Source organism: Dermochelys coriacea, chromosome 21, assembly GCF_009764565.3.
Source record: "Dermochelys coriacea isolate rDerCor1 chromosome 21, rDerCor1.pri.v4, whole genome shotgun sequence".
NCBI classification, from domain to species: Eukaryota; Metazoa; Chordata; order Testudines; family Dermochelyidae; genus Dermochelys; species Dermochelys coriacea.
The window spans coordinates 8,715,659-8,735,631 of record NC_050088.1 but is presented as its reverse complement, the minus strand read 5'-3'; the positions used below and the strand labels follow the sequence as shown (position 1 = coordinate 8,735,631).

At 39.4% G+C, this 19,973-nt stretch overlaps 1 protein-coding gene across 14 annotated transcripts in view; it reads right to left on the bottom strand.

Moving 5' to 3' along the window:
• The window catches only part of USP49 (ubiquitin specific peptidase 49), a 53,502-nt gene that overhangs the window by 20,113 nt on the left and 13,416 nt on the right, over nucleotides 1-19,973 (bottom strand). For 6 of the 14 annotated variants that reach the window (XM_038379937.2, XM_038379944.2, XM_038379939.2 and 3 more), the window contains one exon: nucleotides 8,338-8,465. The exons of 6 other annotated variants lie outside the window; for them this stretch is intronic. The gene's annotated coding sequence lies outside the window, so the exon portion shown is untranslated. Of the gene's footprint in view, nucleotides 1-8,337; nucleotides 8,466-8,580; nucleotides 8,814-19,973 lie in introns of those variants that run through there. 2 more of the 14 variants (XM_043500530.1, XM_043500533.1) reach the window with 1 other exon arrangement.

Sequence of the window (19,973 nt, the reverse complement as noted above, 5' to 3'; positions counted from 1 at the left end):
AGAAAGTAGACACTATGGTAACATTGACAACCTTCATTTACATAAAAGAATACTAATTATGTTGCATCATCAACATCTGCAATTCTGCTCACTGCCATATGCGACAGTGTTGGGAATTTAACCCTTAAGCCACACAAAGGTGCCCAGAACTACTCCTTACAACCAAAATAAATTTGTTTCAAACAGTGTCTAGAATTTCTTATTATAAACAGCAGTGAAGTGCTTGCTTCACCAGTTTCAAAAAGACAGTATACCTAAAAGGCTTAAAAATTACCCCAATTTTCCAAGAAAGCAAGAAATCCCAGTAGGTTGTTGGTTTTAAACAAAAACAAAACAAAAAATGTAGCCACAAATAAGATACAGCATCATACTATAGTGTTTAACAATAAAAACACGCTGTCGGTGTTCGAATTACAAGGCCTTTGACAGTTTCTTTTATTTTTCCTGTGTAGACTAGTAAGATTTCCTGCTATTAAAATAATTTTATTCTTTTAAAATCTTGGTCACTTAGCAAAATAGGCATTTGGAGAGCTAGATGCAGTTATTCACAGCACACAGATATTCTCAACTTTGCATGTAATATTACAACCTCTTTTCTCCTTATACAGCACATTTTCTTGCGAGTGCAGGCCTAGGAGCATACACCAATTATATGTAACTGCTCTGAAAGTGACAACAAAGGAACAGTTTTTATTTACTCAAAACTACTTAAACATACATCATCTTTCAGGTTTACTCCTCCTTCAGCGTCTGTCACCAAATGAAATCTTTCCATCTTCCACCACATTGGTTTTCATGTCAAAACTAAAAAGCAGTCTGCATAGCCAGCTGGGGTGTCTGAAACGTCTGCATTGCTCACTAAACATGCCCTCCCCATCTCCAAAAGCAATTTAGACTTGCCAGATACTATGATCCGAGCTTCAACTGCTTCCTAGAAGCAGTCAAATCCCTTCTTCAGAGCAGATCATGAATTATTGACTCATGTTAGCCATACTCCTCCTGAGGTCCGAGTTCTCAAAGTATGAGTTTCTCAGCAACAAGTGTAATGAAGGGACCCACCAATGTCTGCGGCTCCTATTCTGCCCACAGACACATGCAGGTAACTCTCATTAATGAAGTTAGCAAGAGCTGTATGAACACAACTGATCTGGTTTTATGCAACTATACAAACAACTGCCAGCTACTTCCTACTTCAGACGAGAAGATGAAGTCAACATGGACCAAAGTAATGGGGAAAAATAAAGAGCAGAGGTAAAGGAACACAAAAAAGAAAAGAAAACTGGAAGATGCAAATAGTTCCAGGGAAAAATAATTAATCTTATTGCAAAGCCTGTAGAGAGCTGAAGTAATTTAAAATGTCATAACTCTCAAACAGTAAGTCATATGGTTGAATAAGTAGGTCTAGTATAAACTGAGTAACGACAGTGTTTAATACCGGAAAGTAAACATCCTAGCATATTTTCTTAACCACTTAGAACAAAAAGCAAGTTAGCTCTTTTTTGTTGAAATTACAGTAACTTAGTTTTATGGGCACCTTTTATCTAGCATGGAACATCTCAAACTTTTCCATGCTGTGGATCTCATTTTAACAAACGCTATCTCAGAGACACCTCCTCTGCCAGTTGCTGACTGCTTGGGCTATTTTCCTGCCTCATGAATAGCTGAAAAGCAGTGATTGCCCTGGATGGAGACATGATACTAGGGGAAGTGCTAAATTCCATTAAAATACAGCTAAAAAATACATTAAACAGATGGAAATAAAGAAAGAGCCAGCATCATTCAACTAGCCAGCTCTCTGGTGGTCCACCGGCAAGGGTTCCATGAACTGTTGCTTGAGCAACTATAATCTACAAGGATCCCATAGTGCTTAAAAATGGTGCCAAATCCCACTTTCCTTACTTACATGGGTCCTCCTAACCCTGTAATTTACCTGGAGTGAGATTCTGTGCTGCATCTCTAAGAAGCATAGCACAAAACCCATAGTCCCAGGGAAAAAGGGGCTAAGGTGGCTTTAAGCCACTTTTTCAGTCGCTCTATACCGGGGTGGGCAAACTTTTTGGCCCAAGGGCCACATCTGGATATGGAAATTGTATGATGGGCCATGTATGCTCACGAAATTGGGGTTGGGGTGCGGGCTCTGGCTGGGGGTGTGGGCTCTGTGGCAGGGCCAGAAATGAGGAGTTCAGTGCATGAAAGTGGTCTCTGGGCTAGGGCAGGGGGTTGGGGTGCGGGAGAGGGAGGAGTGAGGGCTCTGGCTGGGGGTGCAGGCTCTGGGGTGGGGCTGGGGATGAGGGTTTGGGGTGAAGGAGGGTGCTCTGGGCTGGGACCAAGGGGTTTGGAGTGCAGGAGGGGGATCAGGGCTGGGGGCGAGGGTGTTGGCATGGGAGGCATTCAGGGATGCAGTCTCCGGGCGGCGCTTACCTCAAGCAGCTCCCAGAAGCAGCAGCATGTCCCCCCTCAGGCTCCTACGTGGAGGCGTGGCCAGGCGGCTCTGCATGCTGCCCTGTCACAGATGCCGCCCCTGCAGCTCCCATTGGCCATGGTTCCCAGCCAATGGGAGCTGAGGGGGTGGTGCTTAGGATGGGGGCAGCATGCGGAGCCCCTTGGCTGCCCCTATGCGTAGGAGTCAGAGGGGGGGGAACATGCTGCTGCTTCCGGGAGCCGCGCGGAGCCACGGTACGTGCAGAGTGGGGCAAGCCCTAGGCCCTGCTCCTCGGCGGGAGCTCAAGGGCATGATTAAAATGTCTGAAGGGCCGGATGCAGCCCCCAGGCTGTAGTTTGCTCACCCCTGCTCTATACTAACCCTGAGCTGTCCCAGGGGTTGGAGGGCCACACCCTAAGCTTGTGACCCGTCTAAGTTACAGAAGCCTTCCTGGGCTTCCCTACCTCCGCAGTGCTGTAGCACTGAGTGTTATGTCTCCCCCACAACATGCCCCACTACCCCCAACAATCCACCTTCCAGGCTGGGGCTTGTGAGAGGTTCTGTATGAGGCTGCCTTATAGCTGTCTTCCACAGTGCCTGCACCAAGGGACTCCTACCACACTACTCCACTGTAAAGGGCGAGAGCAGGGGGAAGGATCTTACCTTTATTGTCCAGTCCATAATGCTTATTAGCATGGACAGTTAATGTACAGTGAGCAGGATGTTGCTCGTGCATTTTTAAAAAGGACAAAACAAACTTCACCCACCACTGAAATACACCCACCACTGGGTAGAACATGACAGCAATGTTTTGTGATCATTTAGGGCAGGAAATGAACAAAGTTTCTTTAACTCGTAACACTAAAGCATACAAAAACATGAAGCCATTTAGCCATGTTTTGCTCTAACAGTATTTACTGATTATCTGAGAAGTATTTTTCAGCGACTAGATGTAAGAAGTGTTTATAAATGAACACGTGGATATATTATTATCCTTTGTATTGTACCTTTCCTGTTTGTGTCACATATTTGGAAACTGATTGAAGAAATCTACAAAGATTTGGCAATGGCCACAGTTTTGTTTTTAACTTATCATGTGTGTGAGAGAAACATTCAGCAATGATGAGGAGTGTTGGACTGATAGCCCTGGAAACTGAAAGTTCTCCATTTATTAATGGGAAAGGTACTGACTGAGGAGGGAGCAACAAGGTTCCTCCACACCAACCTACCAAAGTCCCTCATCCACAACCTGGAGACCACCTTTAATGGTGGGAGGAAAGTTCACCCTCAATGGCCCTTTCATTGATTTAGTCCACCTACTGAAACTGGCAAGAGGAAAAAAGAGCAGTGGCAGCTTTGCTGTTGTAGACACCTGTCTACTGTGAGCTGGAATTACATTAATACTAACTTATGTTGTTTGGTTTTTTTTAAATAATGGGTGGAGGGGATACATGTTTGAATCCTACCAACAACAGAAAAACAAGGCTCAATTTGAGTCTAATTAGGCCAGCTAATTTTAAAATTTTGATGGAAATTTTTTTAATTTGTCCCTTTACTTTGATACAGGAGCCTACTTTTCAAACATGCAGCCTTAGTCTTATAGCAGAATTTTCTCTCTTCTGTGTACATTCAGAAGTTCTCAAACTGGAGCTGACAATAGGGAGAAAAGAGAGAAACATGTCTAAAATTGTGTGCAATTGCTCATAAACTTTGTTCAACTGCTGATTGTTTAACCAATCCTTTTGCAAGGATCACATACAATGGCGGAGCGTCTATGATTGTACATGGATACTGAACGTCTGAATCTATCATTCTGTGAAAACTGGGCATGTAGCTATCAAACGTCTCACAGTTAAAATGGTAATTGGCACACTGAGAAGCATACCCATTCTGTTTGTTCACTGCTGCAAAGGAAATGAAACAGAGCAGGAAGGATGAGTTTTGTGATAGCCTCCTGTAAAATGCAATAGAGTAACATGTCTCTTTTCTTGAAGGAAAGTGAGCCAATATATTCTTATTGTTTTAACTCTGCTGACCGGACTGCTTGGTTTTATTTCATTATTCATAGGAAAATGCTGCAGGAGGGTGTTTCCTAAAAATGCCAGGCTCTCTGAGATGGTGTTTCTGTTAATCATTTTACAAGTGAAATTGATCTAGGCTGTTTTCTTTAGTGAATTATTTTGCTTAAGGCATTTGCGTGTGTTCATGCGTGCAGTTCATTTGTTGGTATTTATAGCAAATTAGACTTTTCTATTGCACTAATTTATATTTACTTTTAGTACTATAGTTTGGGCAATACAATTCTGCTTCATTTTTTTCTCCTCCAGCCTTAAACTTACTTGCACCCCCTAATGTCCAAGTGTAACTTAACTGCATGAACAAGAATACACCACGGGATTACTGTTAAGTATGTTCTCATTTCTGCGATCCTCATTATCCTGACATTGGTCTGACCTGTTCTTCTGGACAAGTGGGGATGGACATGAGCTTTTTTTTTTAAAAAAAAGCCATCTACCTGATTCACAGTCAGTCAGGTACAGGGGACTGGGGGACAGAAATGAGATGGATTATTGGTTAATTTAGACAAAGTAAGGAGCAACATATTCCCTTCCTCTGTAACAATCTGTGGCCATAGGGATAGAGACAGGGTCATCAGCTAGCTGCATACATGGAGGAAGGGGAAAAAAAACTCATAATCTGCTCCAAAAAGTCACAAACCTCTAAAGGAAAGTTCCTCACAGCAGTCAGCCATAGTAGAATTTATAGCCTCTATTTTGTTCTCAAGCCACTAGAGGAGTGAGACTATTACAAACTAATAAACAAACAGTTAAGTAAATCTAACATTCCATTCAATAGAAGGGAGTGCTATCCATACCAACAGACAAACTAGTGCTAGTATCGCCTTACTACTCTCTATTCACAAAAAGAAAAGGAGTACTTGTGGCACCTTAAAGACTAACAAATTTATTTGAGCATAAGCTTTCATAAGCTACAGCTCACTTCATCGGATGCATTCAGACACTATGATCCATCTTTCTGAAATTACTGGTGTACTGGCCACCAGAATCATCTGCTGACTCATAGTACATGGCTGCTCAGTTAAAAACCAAGCACTTTTTTCAGCTTTTCTTTCTCCATGGAGTAGTCACTTGGCACAGAAATCCACTCTCCCAGTTAGACTCTTATTTGCTATTCTTAAGCTTTCAAATCCCATGTCTAACAAGTAGTAACAGTCTTAGCAATTTTTTAGTCTGTACCTAAAGCATATTTTCTCAAAAGCTGTCTGCTCTATGTTCAATGATAGCTAGATATTTTTGAGAAGGATGGATGGAGATATAGAGATAAAACCTGCCTCACACTGACAAGATAAATAACTTCCACTGCTGAGCCTCCTGAATAATCATTCTGATTCCATTCTGAAATATGAACAGAGATTCTCAACAGAGATACTGAGACCCTGTGAACCTACAAACCAGGGGGGAAAAGTCCACCAGATTTTTGGGGACTAAAAGATAAGTGACCGAACACATTTATCTCCTCTTCCTCACTCTCAACTTCCATTCTTCAGGTGTGCAGTTAATTGACTTAACTGATTTCATGCAGGTAGTGTATATGTATATTACAGCACCAGACAAATTATTAAGTCATAAGATTCTAGGAACTATACAGACTCAAAAGGGCTGAATTCAGTTAAATACCTCCCCCAGTCTGATAATTTCCACGTTAGTAAAAATATGACCTGTGTGCCCCTTTAGGCAAATGACAGGCTTATGAGCCATAGAAAGCTTTTAGCAGATTGTGTTGTGTCGGATGATGGACAAAAATGAAAAGCATCTCTTTTTTCCTTAAACTCTGGAAGCTGAGAGTACTTTAAGAAAAGGATTGCTGTCTCTGAAATTATTTTATAAGTGAGGAAGGCACTACACAATTCCAACTGTTTTTGTTATGCTAGGATAAATTTGGAGCTTTAAAAAATCCTAGTGTCTTCATGGAACCAGAGGTCACACCTCTAAAATACAAGCTGATAAATGCTTACTTTTGAAATCTTGTCTTCTAAGTGTACAATATCATAACACATCTTTTCCTGCTGAAGCAGCTGCTATCTTATGGGCCAAAGTTGATATCCACCAGGAATTTAGCGGACAGTTTATGGGTTAAAAATAATCACACAAAGGCAAACAGAAAAGGGGGATTCCATTGCTGTCCCTCTGCTAACCAATTGTCTATTGTTCCAGACACCTTTTTAGAGCCATGTCCATTTTTCAAAGAAAGACTCTGATATCTTATGATACATAAGAATGGTCTCAACAAAAATTATGTATTTCTCTTATTTCCTTTATAGACAGGAATATTTGCATTAAAACAAGATATTTAAGAATTGATCTGCTCCTGTAGGGAAACAGCAGCAGGAGCAGATGACTGCTTAAAACAAAGATCCTGTTTTTTTGTTCAAGGTCCCTACTGAAGGAAGAAAAAAATCCCAGAAGTCATGTTGCACAGGAAGAATTATTCTGAAGGGTAATTGTTATCAGGGGTTTCCACAAGGCATCTGTTACTCTTAAAGAGATTCCCTGGGTGGCTGAATCCTCTTCACCAGGATTATAGTCCTTTTCCCCATGGCTATGACACTGCTCGGTTGACTTTATGAGTTTTTGATCCTGAAATTACAGATTTAAAATATTTGTGGCCATGCGAAGTACCAGCCTGACTTTTCCCCGCTTGTCAGCTAGCTTATCAACAGCCTCCTGAACAAGGAAAAGTATATCATGCCTGCTGTCAGGACCCGAATCCTCATTTAATTTCAGGCTCCTAGACACCATACATAGGGGAATCTCTTCATCCCTTAGCGTTGGTCTATGTTACCCGCTGGATCGACAGGTAGCGATCGATCCAGTGGGGATCGATTTATTGCATCTAGTCTAGATGCGAAAAAATCTACCACCGAGCGCTCTCCCGTTGACTCCGGTATTCCACCAGGGTTAGGTGTGCACGCGGAGTCAACAGGGGAGCGTCAGCCATTGACTTACTACAGTGAAGACACCGGATCTAAGTATGTTGACTTCAGCTATGTGAATAACGTAGCTGAAGTTGCGTAACTTAGATCGACACTCCCCTCCCCCCCCGCCCAGTATAGACCAGGCCTTCGAGTCCAAAAGATTTTCTCCACACCTTCTTTAAATCCCCACTGGAGCCCATCAGTGCTGCCCACTTAGCCAAAAGTTGCTGTTAACGTAATGAAAATGCACACTGAAGCCTCTACACTTAAAAGTTTTGTGAGCATAACTATAGCGATTAGGAAGGTGAACAAAACAACACCCCACCCCACCCCACCCCCAAATGACAAAGCTGTGATAGCAAAAGCTCCAGTGTAGATGCAGCTATACTGGTAAAAAAAGTCTGTTTTCCAATAAAGCTTACTTTGTTCCAGGAGCTGGTATCAGCTATGCCGGCAAAAGAACAATTTTGCTGGTATAAGATGCATTTCCACTAGGAGGGCTTGCCAGTATTGCTATGTCAACAACTCTTTCTAGCATCAATGAGGCCTGAATGTACTGCTCTTGCAGAACACCTTTCAAGAGACATTCAGACCTAAAATCGAACTCAGATCTTCTTTAGGGCCATGCAAAATGTTACCACTAGTTCAGGATCAACTTCTGAACTTTTTAATTAAGTTCTTTAGCTTAAAGAGCCTACTGTCTGTACTCAGTCATACACATCTCCTTTCATAATGCAAAACGGAGGATTAAAAATGGTTTTGGAAGGTAGAGAAATAAATGTAGGTACCAAAAGGTGGAAGTAGCCCTGGAATTGTCCCTGGAACTAAATATTAACTGGACTGCTCTTCCATTTTAGAGAAGAAATTCGTGCAAAAAGGAGCCTGTTCTTTCAGCTGATTCAATATCTGATTAACTCACTTTGCCATAGCTGGAGTCTAACTCAACTGTCCATTAGGATCTGGAGAATACTAGAGGGACCGAAGAGTTCCAAGTCTGATCAGTCAGAGGATGGGCCAATAAAACCAACAGCAATCCATGCCAGTGTCCTGTGGGGAAGAGAAAGAACGTGATACGGCTAGGTCATTGAATCCTTTTTTTCATGGCAGAAACTACTCATGATATTACCTTGTAAGGCTGTTAAATTATTTTTAGATGACTTACTTCTCCATGTTGCTTCTTGTTGCAGTAGAGACAGAGCCAAATAGATTCAGGCACAACTCCCATTTATTGCTTACAACAGAGCTGAATTTCTTCCCAAATCTGAAGACCAAACTGCAGACTTGTCCCTGCTCCTTTTATTTGCTGGAGAAATCACCATCTTTCAGAACTTCTAGGCCTTTAATAGGCTGGAACCTGGCTATATCGGGGGATGCCTCTCTGGGAGACTGTGACTCCTCAAGATAAATGCATTCATCAGCTATGTTGGAGCTTACTTTCTATGTAAGACTCAAAGATCCATAAGGCTGGACACTTAAAGCACGTGCCTCACTGCTACCAAACGCCCTCATACCAGTTATCAGGCTCATCATGCATCTCACCCCCTTCATAACAAAATGCCAGGTTCATATCTCCACTTTGACTCCTCCCTTCTACCACACCTGCAGTAACTACCCTACGAGGGATTTGGGGGAGGAAACAAAAACCACAACACAACATTCTATCAAACATACACAACTTTATTATGAGAGGAAAGGGTCATGGATACAGTCTGATTTTTTGTGCTCAGACTCAATATTACAATTCTTCTAATTAGTTTTCTACCATTCTGTGAAGGAAAAACTAACTATCCTTCTCCATACCACATTACATACAAATATTACTTTTGTAAGAAAAGTAATAGAAAATTCAACCTTACAAATCAGCCTTATTTTTGAATTTCATGCAGGTTTTATTGTGTTCGTATCACAGCCTCCATATTAACTTTTTATTTTTCATTTAACTCAAAGACTGTTGAACCCAGTGAGCCATGAGGTAGAACTCTAGCTGCTAAGCAAGGTTTTGATGGTTACACCTGTTAAAGCTTCAAGTAATTATTCTGACTCCAACTAATGAGCTAGGTAATTTTTCTCTATACAAGAGTCTCAAATTACAGAGTTTTGGGAAGCAACCTTTAATGCAGTGAAAAGATCACACAAGTCTAAAAGTTTGTTTAGAAAGGGACTCCCCCTCAAGGTTCACTGGCTCAAAATTTTGATTCACCCTAAAAATAATATTTTCTGTTTCAAATACTTAACACGTTGACAGTCAAATTTGGAGGTCCTTCTTCAGTCAAGCTCCCATTGACTTTTACCTAAGTAGTGGATGAGTAAAAAATTAATAAAGATTTGCTCACAAAATAGCTACATTTTAATGGGATGATCAAACTTTGAACTCACCAACTTTGAGAATGGCTGTTGAGAAACTGGGTTTCCCCAATGCTATATGATCATGGAGTGAACCAGTACCTTTGTTTTGTTTTAACAGGGTTACCAAGAAAGTATAAAATGTGAAAAACCATCATTACAGGTTTCGAAGGTCCTTGAAAATGCTTAAGTTAACTGAGCATCAACCGTGGATGTTATATTGAATTATTGGAATGCTGTGTAATTCTCATTTTATGGCACTTTAGAATTTATAACTGTTTTTTACTCACATACATAAAACCTTTTCCATTAATTTTAATAGGCTTCTAAGATGTTTTGTTTTTTAAATCAGCATCAAGTTGAGAATCATGTCAGAGTACTCTGCATGTGTGAAATGTATATACAGATATACTTAGTAAGCATTAAATACAAACATTTCACTTGTTTCCTATAATCTCCATCATTGGGATTAAAGGCAAAAAGTCAAGGCACAAAATTCTGTTATTAGTTACCCTGTATAAACCTCGAGTGACTTAAAAGAGATAAATGACCAAAATCCAATATGGAAAAGTGCTTTGAGTTAGAATATTTTTTTTTGTTTTAAATCTAGCTGTACAATACAAAGAAATAATTGCGGCTCTCAAAATAAGAGCAACCAGGTTTTAGAATGTATACATTCAGTGTTTTCTATTTCCATAACCTATGCCAACATCATCACAGATCCTGATTCACAAACAAAGTTTCTCAAGAAGCCCACCACGGGTAGAAACTGCACCATTCTTTAACAATTGTAGTTTGTATTATTGTAACATGTAGGAGACCCCAGGCATGGCCCAGAACCCCACTGTAGTAGGTGCTGTCCAAACACAGAACAAAAAGACAGTCCCTACGCGTAAAAGCTTTAAGTTTTCTACACGTTTTCTTCCCTTAACATCTCCTTCCCTTACACACCAAAATTGTAACTACCAAAACAGACAGGGCCAGAACGTCACTGCACTAAAGAAAAGTCAGTGTAACTATGCCAATTTACATCAGCTAAAGATCTGCCCCCCCAGTTTTTACTTTCCCACATTCTCCAAACTTTCAGGGTGCAGACTGAAAGAGAGAACTTTCTGTTTCCCTCTGCATTTACTAATGCCCTAATCCTACAAATATATGAGTTTGATAAAATTAAGAATGTCCCTAAGTGTTTACAAGGTCAGGATCTAAATTTTTGATGGAAATCCTGGTGAACAAAAAGCCTTAAGAATAGTAAAGTGCTGCAAAAATTAAACAAAATGAGCCATGTTGTATTTCTGCAATGTGCCATTTTCCTTGATACTCTGCACTTTTTAATCACGACCTACTATATTTCAACAGAAAATATACAGATGTTTTAAGAATGCAGAAGCCAACATCTTAAAGATGGAAGATAGATTTTTAAATATATACATATGTAGATATCGGTGATTGCATTTCCTATCATCTGCTGTGTAAAGCATACATTCAAAGCTGAAGTTAATTCTCATAGCTCAGACATTATGTTTAAAAATACTTCTGGATTTCACAGTCACTTTTTCTAAGAATAATTTGAACAGAATCCCTCTGGCTGTTTTGTCAATAATATTCATTAACAGGATGATTGAACTATTTTCCAGTACTGGAAACACTTTAAAAACCAACCACCACCTTGAATGCCACACGTTTTGACCTACTGTAGAAACCTACTCATCCCTTAATAACTGTTATAACAGATAATTACTTCCTACTGTAGTATTAAAATATGCATATGTAAGAGTTATAAGAAACAACCAACTCAGAAGTATGTTTTATAGCTAGATCACAGAGAATTCTCTCAGTGCTGATCACACATTCAAATGGTTCAATTTAACAGCCCTCAGACATACAAGCAGGCCAACGTTCTCTTCAAGAATCTCCTCATAACAGACACAAAAGATGAATTATACTAGACAGTGAGGATTTGGTAAATTATGGCCAGTTTTCTTCTGCTTTTCTTCCTTCATTTTAATTCACATTCATCTTGGCAAAATCTTAAAAAGACTATTAACTAATCTCCTAAAATAACATCACAGCTGACACAACATATAAAATAAACAGTCAGTTAATAACCCATATAAGCATGCCAGGACCAACAACTCACATTATTTTTAAATAATAACAAACAACAACAACATCCCCCATCACAAACTATTGTGATTGTGGTTTCATTATTTTCACAGCCACAATGAATAACCAGCAATCCATATTAGACTTAGTTACAGTATTAGATATATGTAAAGGATTTCTGAGTCACATTTTGGTGTACTTAAACAGAAATGGGCTTCAAAGGCTTCTTAGGTACATGTTGTTTGAGACACATTAGAGATTAAACAACAGTACAGAAATCCTCAGTAATCTAAAAAAGAAAAGGAGTACTTGTGGCACCTTAGAGACTAACAAATTTATTTGAGCGTAAGCTTTCGTGAGCTACAGCTCACTTCATCGGATGCATTTTCCGCCAAATGCATCCGATGAAGTGAGCTGTAGCTCACGAAAGCTTATGCTCAAATAAATTTGTTAGTCTCTAAGGTGCCACAAGTACTCCTTTTCTTTTTGCGAATACAGACTAACACGGATGCTACTCTGAAACCTGTCAGTAATCTAAGTTATTTTTCCATCTTTTTTTGCTTCATTTACCAATAAATAATGGTATTTCTCTTTTAAACCCCTTAGAGGAAAAAAATAAAAACTCGGGCTTCTTTTACATCCTCCAAGAGTTTTTAAAAAGAAATACTGTTGTTAATTGCCAAATGAAGGAAAAGAAAATGACAGACAACCTGGATTTCAAAATGTTTTCTCCATCATCCTCCCCATGTATTATTATTTGTATAAAGCTTGTAAAAAACTATATTATATGGATTTTGTACATCTCCTCACTCTAGGGTGAACCTACTGCTATGCCTGACCCAAGGCCCCCCCATAGTTTTCTAATTAACATCAAAAAGTAGAAAAACAGATTTGCCTGGCACTTCGCTAAATTCCTCCTTTTGCTCTGTTCACCCATTGTGCCCCACTTAAGCGAGAATGTATATGACTTACTCGTACTGTCCCAAAATGTAAAATAAAATGCAATTGCTGCTCAGTAGTATTTACAAGGAAACTGAGGCAGCAGGCCAGCTTTCATTCTAAACCTCAGGTCTGGCAGGCTGGACAGTCAACGCACGAAGAATTTTTGCATCCCTATCAGCAGATTTTCTGGTAGGCAGAAAGTAATACAATTTCGCTTGTTCAGACCTGTTATTGTTCCAGATTGCCTGACAATAGGGTTTTCCTAGCTTGCATACTATGGGTCCATCTTAGCCTGGCCGGAATCCTCTCTGAAGGCTTATACCAGATGTCTCTGAGAAAGACACAATCCCCCTCAATAATACACCTAGATATTTGTGATTCTATAGGCAGAAGGCGGGGATTGAGAGCTTTGTCTCGGATATGACACCACAGGCAATTGGTCTCCTTGAACAATTTAAAATCAGTTGAGATCTGATTCTGTAGTGTCTGTCATTTTAACAGATGATCTCAGTCAGAGGTTTAGAGCTCACTGACTCAGTTAATTTGTCATCAGGTGACTGGTAAACTGGAGAAGAAATAAGACGAGGAAAGGCAAAGAGGTGATTTGATTGTGATGTCACAGTCCCACCATCAACAAGCAGCTGTTCATAAAGCAGCACCATGGGGAAAGGGTTTCACTAAACACATTTTTGAGTGTATACCGTACCCAAAGGAAAATTCTCACCCACTAAATGTGCTCTTTCTTCCCTATTACTCCAAACTCATGTATTAGGTTTCTTTCAACCTACTACCCAGGGAGAAAAACGAAATGTATGAGCAAATCTTGGCGTATACAAAAGCAAGGTGAAAAGCAGAGTATTACAGTTTCATATTTTCAGCCTGCCCTTTTAAAAAATAGTTGCCAGTTATTTTCATTCTTTATTTCATCATGAATGCCATATTTTCTCAAAAGAAAAAAAATTGTGAGACAGATATTCAGTTCATAGTGTACTAGTTATTCTTAACTAATTAAAATAAATAGACCTCCTTACAATCTTGGTCTGATTACAGATTAACCCACGACTGGCAGGATGACATAGATTTGCCTCCTCGACTAAATCACTTCTGCATCTGTATTACAACTTACACTTCTTTAAAGCTTAGCTGAACAATTTTTAGTATTTCCTGTTCATTGTATTTTCAAATAAATGACTAAATTAAACGTTTAGTGACTTTAAATCTCAACCTCTCCAAAGCGCAAATAAATGACATGCTCAAAAAGTTGTTAGGTTTCAGAGTAGCAGCCGTGTTAGTCTGTATTTGCAAAAAGAAAAGAAGTACTTGTGGCACCTTAGAGACTAACAAATTTATTTGAGCATAAGCTTTCGTGAGCTACAGCTCACTTCATCGGATGCATTCAGTGGAAAATGCAGTGGGGAGATTTATATACACACACAGAGAACATGAAACAATGGGTGTTACCATACACACTGTAACGAGAGTGATCACTTAAGGTGAGCTATTACCCGCAGGAGAGCGGGGGGGGGGGAGGAGGGGCTTTTGTAGTGATAATCAAGGTGGGCCATTTCCAGCAGTTGACAAGAACATCTGAGGAACGGTGGGGGGTGGGGAAGCGGAATAAACAAGGGGAAATAGTTTTATATGTGTAATGACCCATCCACTCCCAGTCTCTATTCAAGCCCAAGTTAATTGTATCCAGTTTGCAAATTAATTCCAATTCAGTAGTCTCTCATTAGAGTCTATTTTTGAAGTTTTTTTTGTTAAAGAATTGCAACTTTTAGGTCTGTAATCGAGTGACCAAAGACACTGAAGTGTTCTCCGACTGGCTTTTGAATGTTATAATTCTTGACGTCTGATTTGTGTCCATTTGTGTCCAAAAAGTTGTGTGTTTTTTTTTAAAAAGCAAAAGTATACCACAATTTTACCCAAGCTCCTCTCTCGAAACACTTAATACCATTTTCAAGCTCAGAACTCTGCCCCCTCCCAAAATGAAACCATATTCCTCAAATCCTGAACAACATTAGGAAAGCAAGAATACATTTTTCTACACAAAAACAACCTTCACTATTCTCCCCAGAGTTAAAAAGCTAGCCAGCACAACCTGCTACTTTTCACTCGTCTGCTTTTATTATCCCTTACAATCTGCCTAAAAACATAATGACCATCTAATTCCATGAAGCTTGAAGACCTGGCAGTCACATTCAATAATAAAGTTAATAGTTCCTTTCTACTGAGAAAACCCGTCAGCTGCCAACCTGAAATAGATTTTTAAAGATTTTTATTTTATATTAATAGAAATATTGTTTATATTAAATAGCAAAAGTATAAAATTAAATAATTCTCAGCGTGCTTCCTAGTGGACAAACTTCCACTTCACAAAACCACAACTGCCAACAGGGGAGTCAGCAAAGAAGTCAAGGATTAAGCAGACATCACAACAGAATTACCCTTTCACCCACAGAGGTGTTCTCTCCAGAAGCATTAGTGGGAGAAGTTTGTCATGCTGTTTCCCATGCTATGCCAGTTTTGGGAATTTGAGATCCTATACTATCAGATGCTGAGCAACTATTCAAAGGTGCTAAGTGTCCTTAGCTTCTTCTGATTTCAACAGGAGTTGAGAGTGCTCAAAGCATCACAGGTTTCAGAGTAGCAGCCGTGTTAGTCGGTATCCGCAAAAAGAAAAGGAGGACTTGTGGCACCTTAGAAACTAACAAATTTATTTGAGCATAAGCTGTAACTCACAAAAGCTTATGCTCAAATAAATTTGTTAATCTCTAAGGTGCCACAAGTCCTCCTTTTCTTTTTTCAAAGCATCACAGGATCAGTTCCAAAAGGGGGATAAAAGACTTCAGAACTATTGGTCAGATTGAAACCTTTCACCAGCAGTAAGTTTCCTAATAACAGTAAAATAAATTTTAAGTTTATATATGTCTAGGACACTGTGAATAAGAAGCATTCATAAAAGGGTAAAGACTTGTCACCTGTTAAATGAAGTGCCAAAGTTGCTACTTTCCAAGGCCATCCTTCCTAATTAGCCGTTTCCAAAGTTTGTACACATTGCAAATGATTCTTGAAGCATTTACAGAACTTAACTGATTAAAACAAAACAAACATGAAGTGAGCTGTAGCTCACGAAAGCTTATGCTCTAATAAATTTGTTAGTCTCTAAGGTGCCACAAGTACTCCTTTTCTTTTTGCGAATACAGACTAACACGGCTGCTACTCTGAAAGAAGTTTTTACAACTCAGAATTAAGGTCAATGGAAAAGTGAGACTGCAGGTCACAAAGACACTGAAAGAATGTTTAGCTGGAAAAATTCTGTCCAATTCAGTTTAATGGAAAGGGATCATGCTTTGTGCATCACAAGCCAAACCAACATTCTCAGAGATCAAACATTTCATAAGATTTGAGTACCACTGACAGTATAAGTTTGGCATTAAGAGGATTCTCAGTCTGATGAAGTTATGTTGAGTAAAGAATGTTTACAGTTTGTCAACTAATAGTTTGACTTCATGGGCTTCAGCTAAGCAGTAAAAGAAATTGTGCTTATATAGCACCTTTCACAAGGGCAGACCAAGATATAACAAGCAAAGCTAAGTCAATCAGAGTACGCAAAAGAAACCAGCGAAATTTGAGTTTGGATTGAACAACAGAGATAAATAGACCATGTCAAACTTGCACAAGCAATGAATTCCAAATTCAAGAGGTGCAGTAGCAGCTGGGAAGCATGGCATCTCAAAGACTTCGATATAAAGCTGGGAGCTGTCAGGAAGCCAGTAGTGCAAGAGATCTCAGAGGGCAACCATGCATACAAGAAGGCAGTAGGTCAGTCAGGCAGCATAAAGAGAGCTACACTGTTGTATCATCTTTAAAGTTAATGTTGTGATGATGAATTTAATGGGCAACCAATGCAGTGACCAAGTAGAAGAGTAATGCTCCGTCAAGTCAGAATGTGTGTGACAAAAACAGACAGGTCCTTCTGCAACCACATTAACTCAGGCTTTAAATGTGCTGGGTAACCATAAGGATCACAGTTTTGTCAAAATGCCTTCACAATTTCACTTCCCCACAGCAGGAGAGTCACAACTTCACTAGAACAGCAGGGCTGCAGTCTATGCTCAGCAGTGACAGCTTGGAGCCTCTTCTCAACTCTTCTGCCATTTGCTAAAGGGATGGGGGTTGAGTGGTGGGAAGGGGTTATAGCTTTCTGTCTTTCTTCCCCAATGAGCCTGCAGCAATGGGAGGGGAAGGAAACTCTGTCTTCTGAGCCAATGAGGAAGCTACTTGGAGTTAAAACAAGAGGCTTGAAGGAATGTGTCTCTTCCCCTTCAGAACTACTATAATGGCTCAATGGGAAGGGGTAAAACAGGCATCTCCAGGGAACAATATGGCAAACAGGGGTGACAAAAGAGACCCTTCGGGGGGGCTGGGGGAGGCAAAGAAAACGCACGAGGGAAGAAAAGCAGCTAGGCACCTTGCCTCAAGTCAAAGTCCCAAAGGGGAAGGAGCAACAGACCAGCATGAGGTGGACTGGGCAAAATAAGGCTGAAAAGGGAAAGAGACTGTATAAGGAATAAGAGAGCAGAGACAGACAAGAGGCGATGACTTCACCATAAAATCCCAGGAGGTGGGGGACAGAGAATATCTGAACAACAGTGAATTGCTTATGTTTGGGTTGAGTATTATAGATGCATTTTTTAGCTATCAATCTAATTATCTCAGATCAATAGAATGACAGTCAAAATCATTCAAATGATGCTTCTCTCTAAATTCTTTACTTATTCCTTCTCTATCCCCGCATTAGGAAAAGTTTGGGATTCAGAAAGAAGAGAGCCGCTCAAAGATAAAAATAAATCAGAGCCCAATATCTGCTAATCAAGAGTCACAAAGGGCAAAGCTGGAGACCAGGTGAAGGAGAGAGAGAGGCTTTAAGTAAGCCTGCTGCCATCCATGTTCCCAGGTTGCGCTGAACTTAACCAGTGACCAGAGGAAGCTGGGCCACCTGGAAACTCTATCCCACAGTCTGCAAACTCCCGATTTACACAACAGTCAAGAGTGTGTTTTGAAGCAGATGACCCAATCAAAATTCAGTTAATCTATCATTAAATACTTCTCTGGCTCACATTAAGTTCACCACAGTTTCCAAAATAGAACATCTCATTTTTCATTGTTCATGAATCAGTAAAAAACCCCTAAATATCCCACAGCAGCTAGTGTTGCCCAGTCAATGAGATATTTTTGGTGTTGACACATTTCAAAGAGAACTGAATGGATTCCACCTGTTCTATCTAATGTATAACTAAATCTTTAAGTGCTATTATATGTCTGCCACCTTCAGGAAGAGATGGTTGCTATTTGGGTGAAGAAAAAAAAAGAATTTACAGGGTCTAGTCCTATAAAGCGCTCAGCCTCCTTTGACGTTTATAGATGTTGAGAGATCTCAGTTTCAAGAGATCAGACTCCCACTGGCAACATACACTGTTCTATACTGAAAGCTGTGTTGGCATTTCCATTGTTAACTCTTATTTTCCAACTCTTATTTTGTCTGAAACTTGTCAAACATCCCTCAGAATGATTTAGTTTAAAGTTCATTTCTAAATATTATTGGAATGTAGAACATCACAACCACAGTAAATAAAAACACCCAAAATGTTGTGGGCATTAAGAGGCAGGCCACTAGCCTCTCAGCTAAATTTGTGTCTAGAAAGGAAAAAAAAAATTATAGAAATCAAATAGGCATTGGATTCAACTCCTTATTCATTAGCCTTCAATTGCCTGGCATTTTTAACCAAAATTAAATTAAAAGGTAGAGAAGATTAAAAAAATTAAAGCCATCAATTTATATAGACAGCACACAGTAATACTTAAATTAAGAAAACAAAGTACGTGCCTCGCACAAGAAAAGATTTTCAGACTCGGGAGTCAGGACCATACTTGGTGCTAGTAACAATACACACCAAATAAAGTAACACTTTCATTCAAGACATCTCTATTGCCAAAATGGCTATATTATTATTTAAAACGTTCATTCTGAGCCTATTAGAGTAAATAGGATTATCTGAATCAGTAGATATTACTCAAGTGAATAAAGGTTGCAGGATCTATCCTTTTTACTTTCTAGACTATCAAGTAAGGAGAACAAACTTAACAGCCACATCAATATTTGGGGAGGGGGAGGCAGCTTTGAGCCAATATAGTTTAGTTGAGTGGGAACATACTGAAAAACCACTATCAAATACTATTGAAAGTGTTTAAATTGCAAGCAGCTTCATGTAATAGAACTTTGAAACCTTCCAACAAAGTAAAAGGTCAAAACTACAACTGTCTCTTTAGATAGAAAAGTAACGTATCAAACAAACCAAAAAATACTAACAAGCGAAAGGATACTCGACACAAGTTTGATCTCCCCATGTTTGAAGGCACAGACCAATTTGAGAGATTCATGACCTGATACACAAACTGAGGGTACAATAATCAAGGGAAGTAGCATTTCAAAGATCTTTGTAAGAACTGAAAAAAGAAGCTACGTTTCCCTTATGTGCAGCACCAAATCAATTCCTCTTAAAGCAGCAAATCATACATTGATGAAGGGAAAAAAAACACCTGTAATTTAGTTCAGCTGCCAACCACCAGAAACATGTTAAAGGACAAACTACAACACAGGTTAAATTTGAAACTCTGATACTGAAAAAGAATAAATTTAAGTGCCATGCAAAGAAGAGCCAGATGTATATTTAAAAAAAACAAAAAAACAAAAAAAACCCCACACCACCAACAAATGAAGCCAAAAATCTTATCTGCCAAGACAGATTTATATTAAAGGAAAAAGATGTAGCAAAGTAAATACACATTAGAGAAAGTGTGAATTATTTTGTTCTTAAGCCCACCCAGGCTAGCATATAATAATGTAAAAGATTTCTTTACCCAAGAGCTGTGTATGAAAAATGATTTGTTCTTATAGACCACAGTTCAATATTCAGTAAGACAGATATTGCTCTAGTTAGAAGTCAACCACTAACACCATGTAATTTCCTTAGAACACACTGCCCTTGTTATAATTCAATTGGAGCATGTTAAGTATGCAATAGTATAATGTGAAATTCTAACCAAGTTCTTTTAAGATTCTACTCTTATTAAGTAAACTTGGTTGCAGAACCAGTGTCA